Raw genomic sequence first — 8449 nt, forward strand, 5'->3', positions numbered from 1 at the left:
AACAATATCTCTAAGTAAATGAGAGTTACAATTTTATGGGTTCAAAGTGTCCTCATCAGTATGAGCCCTACCTCTTATTACAGAAAGAATAGCAGAAGATGAGCTCAATTAAAGGAGAGCTTTTCATCAACAAGATCTGCATGATTCAGCCAGAAAGTTAGTAAGTAATGCAGGGCTTCCAAAACAGTTCATTTAAGATCTTGGGAGCTAGCAAATAGTTTGGTCACCTAAATAAAGTTGCCTAAAATTATTTATTTGATATATAAACATATATACACCTTTCTATGCATGAGTGTGTGTATAAAAATGTGCAATGGCTTTTATTTTCTGTTAGGTATAATAGAAATGGAAAAACAAACAAACAAACATATGTTGAATGACTCAAAAGTCTACTCAGTTGTTATATATATATATATGTGGAAATACTTCAAAATATGTTTTCTTGGCTGCATGTAAAATATGAGGACTCTTTTATATCACTCACCTCTCTCCTTTTAATAAATATCTACCAATATTCAAATGTTCATCCAGCTTAATGACAAAAATACATATATATATATATACAAATATCACATATAAAATAGAGAGATATGTTTTTATAAAAGAAAATATTGATACCAAGCTTAGATTTCAGAATTATTTCCAACTCCACACTCCATCTCAACAAGAAAGAGCCAAAGTTATTGCTGACTCAAACACTCCAAAAGCTGGGAAACTTGAAAAATAAATTGAACCTGCAACTGAGATTTTCTGTCACACTTATGATTGAGCTCTAAGTCCAACACTTTATTTCCTTTCTTGTACTAAGCAGTCCCTTAGATTGAATAGTGTGAAATCCGAGAGAGAGAGGTAGGAGACTGCATACCTCCTCGTGTGCAAAAGTAATTTTAATCAGAGGAGCTAGAAAAGACAGAAACTAAGGAAAATAATCAAGTGATAGAGCATAATAATGGTTTAGCCATGAGGCAAACTCAAGGGTCTTTAGTTCCTCCTCTAGGGCCATCGATAACATTCTGAGCAATATCCTGTGAACAGTTTTAGAGATGCTAAAACACCAACCAGACGGAAATTTAAGTACATAGTTGGAACAAGACGGTCGATGATGTGAACTCCCAATATCGGCAGTAACAGGCCATTAGTAGAATGTCCCAATATTGGTCACAGACCCAAAGTCCCACCCTCACTCTGTCATTAAAATCCTTCCCTTGAAAGTATGTGGGGATTTGGGTCTTTGAAGCACCAGCTGCTAAGACACCTTGCTCAGTCCTACAATAAACATTGATTTCACTGAAACCCAAAGTCAGTTCATAGATTTTACTGCACAGAAGCCAGTAGACCAAATTTGCTTGGGTAAAACTGCTGAATAACAAGAATGTGTGTACAGAAGGGTGATAAATCACTTTTATTTCAGAAATGAAGTAGATTTATTAATGTGATATTTTAGTGTAAAAATTCTTTAGGAATGAGATTTTGCATGCTTCATGGTTTTGGTTACTATTTCTATAGGCAGTCTGTATTTTAAGTTGATGCTGAAGTAGACACTGGTTGAATATTACTCTTCAATTGCTAGGAGACCTGAGAATTTGTGATGTCACAGCTTTTTGACTTGGAAGACCTCTGTGATGGTCTAGAGAGTTTCTCTCTGTAGGCCAGACAAGCAACATTTTAAGTTGCAGTGTGTAAAATCAAACAAATGAGAAAAGTTTATGAAGAAATATTTCTCCCAGTTCAATTCAGTTCAGTCGCTCAGTCATGTCCGACTCTTTTCAACCCCATGAATCACAGCATGCCAGGCTTCCCTGTCAATCACCAACTCCCGGAGTTCACTCAGAATCACGTGCATCCAGTCAGTGATGCCATCCAGCCATCTCATCCACTGTCATCACCTGCTCCTCCTGTCCCCAGTCCCTCCCAGAATCAAAGTCTTTTCCAGTGAGTCAACTCTTCCATGGGGTGGCCATGGTACTGGAGTTTAAGTTTTAGCATCATTCCTTCCAAAGGAATCCCAGAGCTGATCTCCTTCAGAATGGATTGGTTGGATCTACTTGCAGTCCAAGGGACTCTCAACAGTCTTCTCCAACACCACAACTCAAAAGCATAAATTCTTCGGTGCTCAGCCTTCTTCACAATCCAATTCTCACATCCATACATGACCACAGGAAAAACCATAGCCTTGACTAGATGGACCTTAGTAGGCAAAGTAATGTCTCTGTTGTGAATATGCTATCTAGGCTGGTCAAAACTTTCCTTCCAAGGAGTAAGCATCTTTTAATTTCATGGCTGCAATCACCATCTGCAGTGATTTTGGAGCCCCCCAAAAATAAAATCTGACACTGTTTCCACTGTTTCCCCATCCATTTACCATGAAATGATGAGACCAGATGCCATGATCTTCGTTTTCTGAATGTTGAGCTTTAGGCCAAATTTTTCACTCTCCACTTTCAATTTCATCAAAAGGCTTTTTAGTTCCTCTTCAATTTCTGCCGTAAGGATGGTGTTATCTGCATATCTGAGGTTACTGATATTCCTTCCAGCAATCTTGATTCCAGCTTGTCTTTCTTCCAGTCCAGCATTTCTCATGATGTACTCTGCATATAACTTAAATAAGCAGGGTGACAATATACAGCCTTGACGTACTCCTTTTCCTATTTGGAACCAGTCTGTTGTTCCATGTCCAGTTTTAACTGTTGCTTCCTGACTCGTATACAGATTTCTCAAGAGGCAGGTCAGGTGGTCTTGTATTCCCATTTCTTGAAGAATTTTCCACAGTTTATTGTGATCCACACAGTCAAAGGCTTTGGCATAGAAAGATTTCTCTGAGATGGTACATATTTCTTCAGAAATTCAAGATGGGTCTACTAAATGTGAATTCACTGGTTCAGAAACCTCCATTAGATCTTCTTTGTATGATTATACACTTGCTGGGGACTCAGTTTTGAGATCTATGATTTAATATATATTTTTCATGCTTTATCTGAGGATCTTGTGATCAAAAGGCCATGCTACACATAGTCTGTCTCTGACATGATGAGGCGAATATTTTCTTTCACTCACATTTCCACAAAAACTTTGGAATATATTTGATAGTGATCAGTTTGAATCTATCTGTTGGGATGAGAGTGGCACATGTATAGTGATCAATGAAGAACTCTTTAAAAAAGAAGTCTTGGAAACAAAGGGAACTTTCAGAATATTTGAAACCAATTCGACAGCTTAACCTTTATGGATTTAGTAAAAAGCGACAAACTTTTCAAAGATCTGCTTCACTACCTGTCTTTCTGGAAGAAGAAGAAAAACATCTCTTTTGAGAAAGGTATTCCAACACTTTCACTTATTGAAAATATGTAAGATCAAACCATGTGACATAGAAGAATGCTCACATATGTAGTTAAAACGGAATTTAAACTTGAAATAACAAACTGCTTAAAAAGTTTTATTTTTTGAAGTTGAGAATAGCTGGTGGTTAGATACTAGATGTTTAACAAACTTTCCTAGCAACTTGAAAACAGATAAAAGTCCCAAGGCTATTTAAAGTGGTATGTACAGTATATATACAACATATTTTTAGTTGAGGAACATGTTCTTTCTAACATATTATTGCCTGTTAAAATTATTAATGGAGGTGTTTTATTTGATGTTATTTGGTTGGTTTCCTTAAAGGAATACATTTTTTAATAACTTAGCTTTGTTTGTCAGTTTTACCTTGGTTTATAAAGAAACTAAATAATTTAATCCTTGGATTTTAGTTACAGACCTACTATAATCCAAGTTTCAAAAGAGGCCATCCCCAACTTTTAATAAGGATGCAAAGAAGAGTTGGGATTTACAATGTGTCTCCAATATCTTCATTAGTTCAAGATAACAAGAAGCATGTTAAAGCAAGTGTCAAAAAAGATGATCATAATTCTGAATATCTTCCAGAAACAAGTGGAGAGAGCACATTTTCAGCCTCCACAAGTTTAAGTGTGCCTTTCATACAAAAGCCTCATACCAGCCAGATATTCGCTAATACAAGGGCTGTATCTCCATGTGGCTTACCTACTCCATCAGCAATATAAGTTAGACACACAGACCTGACTGTGGTAGATCAACCCGATGTTTTACAAAAGTTGAACATTTGTAATAGGCACTCACATAGCAGGTACACTCAAGTACATGGCTACTTGAGGACTTTGCTACTACAAGTACAGTTACATCTCTCACATTGTATCTCCATTACAGAGCAGTTATCCTGGACTGATGGTTCAGTTCAATGCTCAGTCGTGTCCAACTCTATGAGACCCCATGAATCACAGCACGCCAGGCTTCCCTGTCCATCACCAACTCCCCGAGTTCACTCAGACTCACATCCAACGAGTCAGTGATGCCATCGAGCCATCTCATCCTCTGTCGTCCCCTTCTCCTCCTGCCCCCAATCTTTCCCAGAATTAGAGTGTTTTCCAATGAGTTAATTATTCGCATGAGGTGGCCAAAGTACTGGAGTTTCAGCTTTAGCATCATTCCTTCCAAAGGAATCCCAGGGCTGATCTCCTTCAGAAAGGATTGGTTGGATCTCCTTGCAGTCCAAGGGACTCTCAAGAGTCTTCTCCAACACCACAGTTCAAAAGCATGAATTCTTCATCTCTCAGCCTTCTTCATAATTCAACTCTCACATCCATACATGACCACAGGAAAAACCATAGCCTTGACTAGACAGACCTTAGTAGGCAAAGTAATGTCTCTGCTTTTGAATATGCTATCTAAGTTGGTCATAACTTTTCTTCCAAGGGGAAAGCATCTTTTAATTTCATGACTGCAATTACCATCTGCAGTGATTTTAGAGCCCAAAAATAAAGTCTAACAGTGTTTCCACTGTTTCCCCATCTATTTCCATGAAGTGATGAGACCGGATGCCATAATCTTCGTTTTCTGAACGTTGAGCTTTAGGCCAGTTTTTTCTGTCTCCACTTTCAGTTTCATCAAGAGACTTTGTTCCTCTTCACTATCTGCCATAAGGGTGGTGTCATCTGCATATCTGAGGTTCTTGATATTTCTCCCGGCAATCTTGATTCCACCTTGTGTTTCTTCCAGTCCAGTGTTTCTCATGATGTACTCTGAATATAACTTAAATAAGCAGGGTGACAATATAGAGCCTTGACGTACTCTTTTTCCTATTTGGAACCAATCTGTTGTTCCATGTCCAGTTTTAACTGCTGCTTCCTGACCTGCATACAGATTTCTCAGAGGCAGGTTAGGTGGTTTTGTATTCCCATCTCTTTCAGAATTTTCCACAGTTTATTGTTATTCACACAGTCAAAGGCTTTGGCATAGTCAATAAAGGAGAAATAGATGTATTTCTGGAACTCTCTTGCTTTTTCCATGATCCAGCAGATGTTGGCATATTGATCTCTGGTTCCTCTGCCTTTTCTAAAACCAGTTTGTACATCAGGAAGTTCATGGTTCACGTATTGCTGAAGCCCGGCTTGGAGAATTTTGAGCATTACTTTACTAGCGTGTGAGATGAGTGCAATTGTGTGGTAGTTTGAGCATTCTTTGGCATTGCCTTTCTTTGGGATTGGAATGAAAACTGACCTTTTCCAGTCCTGTGGCCACTGCTGAGTTTTCCAAATTTGCTGGCATATTGAGTGCAGCACTTTCACAGCATCATCTTTCAGGAGTTGAAACAGCTCAACTGGAATGCCATCATCTCCACTAGCTTTGTTTGTAGAGATGTTTTCCAAGGCCCACTTGACATCACATTCCAGGATGTCTGGCTCTAGATTGGTGATCACACCATCGTGATTTCTGGGTCGTGAAGATCTTTTTTGCACAGTTCTTCTGTGTATTCTTGCCACCTCTCCTTAATATCTTCTGCTTCTGTTATGTCCTGATTATCTCTGTTCTTTATAGAGCCCATCTTTGCATGAAATGCCGTGGTATCTCTAATTTTCTTGAAGAGATCTCTAGTCTTTCCCATTCTGTTGTTTTCCTCTATTTCTTTGCATTGATCGCTGAAGAAGGCTTTCTTATCTCTTCTTGCTATTCTCTGGAACTCTGCATTCAGATGCTTATATCTTTCCTTTTCTCCTTTGCTTTTCACTTCTCTTCTTTTCACAGCTATTTGTAAAGCCTCCCCAGACAGCCATTTTGCTTTTTTGTATTTCTTTTCCATGAGGATGGTCTTGATCCCTGTCTCCTGTACGTCAAGAACATCATTCCATAGTTCGTCAGGCAATCTATCTATCAGATCTAGGCCTTAATTATATTTCTCAATTCCACTGTATAATCATAAGAGATTTTATTGAGGTCATACCTGAATGGTCTAGCAGTTTTCCCTACTTTCTTCAATTTGAATCTGAATTTGGTAATAAGGGGTTCATGATCTGAGCCACAGTCAGCTCCTGGTCTTGTTTTTGTTGACTGTATAGAGCTTCTCCATATTTTGCTGCAAAGAACATAATCAATCTGATTTTTGTGTTGACCATCTGGTGATGCCCATGTGTAGAGTCTTCTCTTGTGTTGTGGGAACAGGGTGTTTGCTAGGACCAGTGCATTTTCTTGGCAAAACTCTATTAGTCTTTGCCCTGCTTCATTCTGCATTCCAAGGACAAATTGGCCTGTTACTCCAGGTGTTTCTTGACTTCCTACTTTTGCATTCCAGTCCCCTATAATGGAAAGGACATCTTTTTGGGGTGTTAGTTCTAAAAGTTTTTGTAGGTCTTCATAAAACCGTTCAACTTCAGCTTCTTCAGTGTTACTGGTTAGGGCATAGACTTGGATAACTGTGATATTGAATGGTGGAAACTAAATTTTTAGTCAGGCATAGCTATATTTCACCCCATGACAATTCTTTTCCTTCCTTGCAAGACAGAGGCAATTCATGGTTCTCAGTGTCAAAAATCACTTATACATCTGCCTCTTCTTTTTCAAATGAACTCATCAACAATCATCATTATATGAAAACCATGCTAATTAAATCTGACCAATCAAATACGTGTCAGATTATGGAGCCTAAAGAAGATTGAAATTTACATTCGGAGATGTCAGCAAATACCTACAATTCTTGTGTTTGAACAATAAATTTTCATTTTCTTCTTCATAGTTTCATTTTCTATTTTCAAACAAGGAAGAGTAAAATGAGGCTTTAGTTCAATGGTTAGCTATTTTACTGCACGGGTTTATAAACTTTTTAGTTCAAGAAAATATTGGTCATGCATCCTAGGTAAATTACACCTAATATATTTGTAAGCAAGAATATGAGAACAAAGGGAAAAGGTGTAATGGATGTAAAGTGATTTCTGAAATCATCCCTGCTGAAATGAAGTGGTGTCTAAATTAGGGTGGTATGAGTGAAGGAAGAGATGCAAATAAAATTAGAAAAACGAAAATGCAGGGTATGAACCTTAGTGCATTCACATATTATATTCTATTAGCTACTGGTAGAGCCTTAAAATGTTAGACAGCTGATTGTTTTCATTATAGAAATTCATTTCATCCTTGAAAATTTAGATATTATAGCACGTCTAAAATCATCATCACAATTATACCATCAGCGTGATACCAAAGATAACATGACATAATCAGTGGCTGGCCCATGGTCAGCACAAGATATGTACTTTACAAGTGGTATTCTATAGGGTCATTTTTGCTCTGCTGTCCTTAAAGCATGTCTTTATTTCCTGACACCAAGATTCCACCTATTAATTCCAAATGCATTTTATATTTTGCTTATCTGTTGCCACAGAGACAGAATAAATTCCTGGTGATGACTGCAGCACGTCAGAATGTTTAAAAGTTCTTGGAAGACATGATATCTGTTTTCCTCTGTAATTTAATTATCTTTCTCTTACACCGTACTTCTGAAGCTACAGTCAAGCAAATATTTTCAGTCATGCTAAGCCCCTTCTCACAACTTTGTCTCAACTCTTTCTTGGGATTGGAAGGAAATTCTGTTTACCTCCTACGAAGAAGAGCAGAGATATCAACTCTTCAATGTGTTTTGGGACTACACTCTTTACTTTATGTATCTTTCACATCAGCTGAAACATAGAGCCTGCCAATGACACATTTAAAGTGCTTACTGAATTATCAATAAAGAAATGCAATAACCAATCAAATGCTCTGCACATTACTCACCAACATTCTGTAACCTGTACTACTATCTTAATTCATTTTTCCTCTTTACTTAAATTTTTTTCCAAATTGATAAATATTTATTATATTTACATGGATGTAAGATTTCTTGGGAGGCATGTATTCCCGTGTTTTGAAGAATATTCCATGTTTTGATATTATTGTTCTCTTGTGTCATTTTGTTGTGCCAATCAAAGTCTTTGGCATAGTCAAATAGGAGTAGATGCTTTCTTGGAGTTCTCTTGCTTTTTGGAGGACCCAATGGGTGTTACCAAATTAATATCGGGTTCCTCTGCCCTTTATAAATCCAGCTTGAACATCTGGAAGCTCATGGTTC

General features: G+C 37.6%; 1 pseudogene; it reads left to right on the forward strand.

Annotated features, from left to right (window-relative positions):
• The first annotated feature begins 2821 nt into the window (after positions 1–2821).
• On the forward strand, positions 2822–4058 carry LOC108634810 (annotated as a pseudogene).
• The last annotated feature ends 4391 nt before the right edge of the window (positions 4059–8449 follow it).

Source organism: Capra hircus, unplaced genomic scaffold, assembly GCF_001704415.2.
Source record: "Capra hircus breed San Clemente unplaced genomic scaffold, ASM170441v1, whole genome shotgun sequence".
Taxonomy (NCBI): Eukaryota; Metazoa; Chordata; class Mammalia; order Artiodactyla; family Bovidae; genus Capra; species Capra hircus.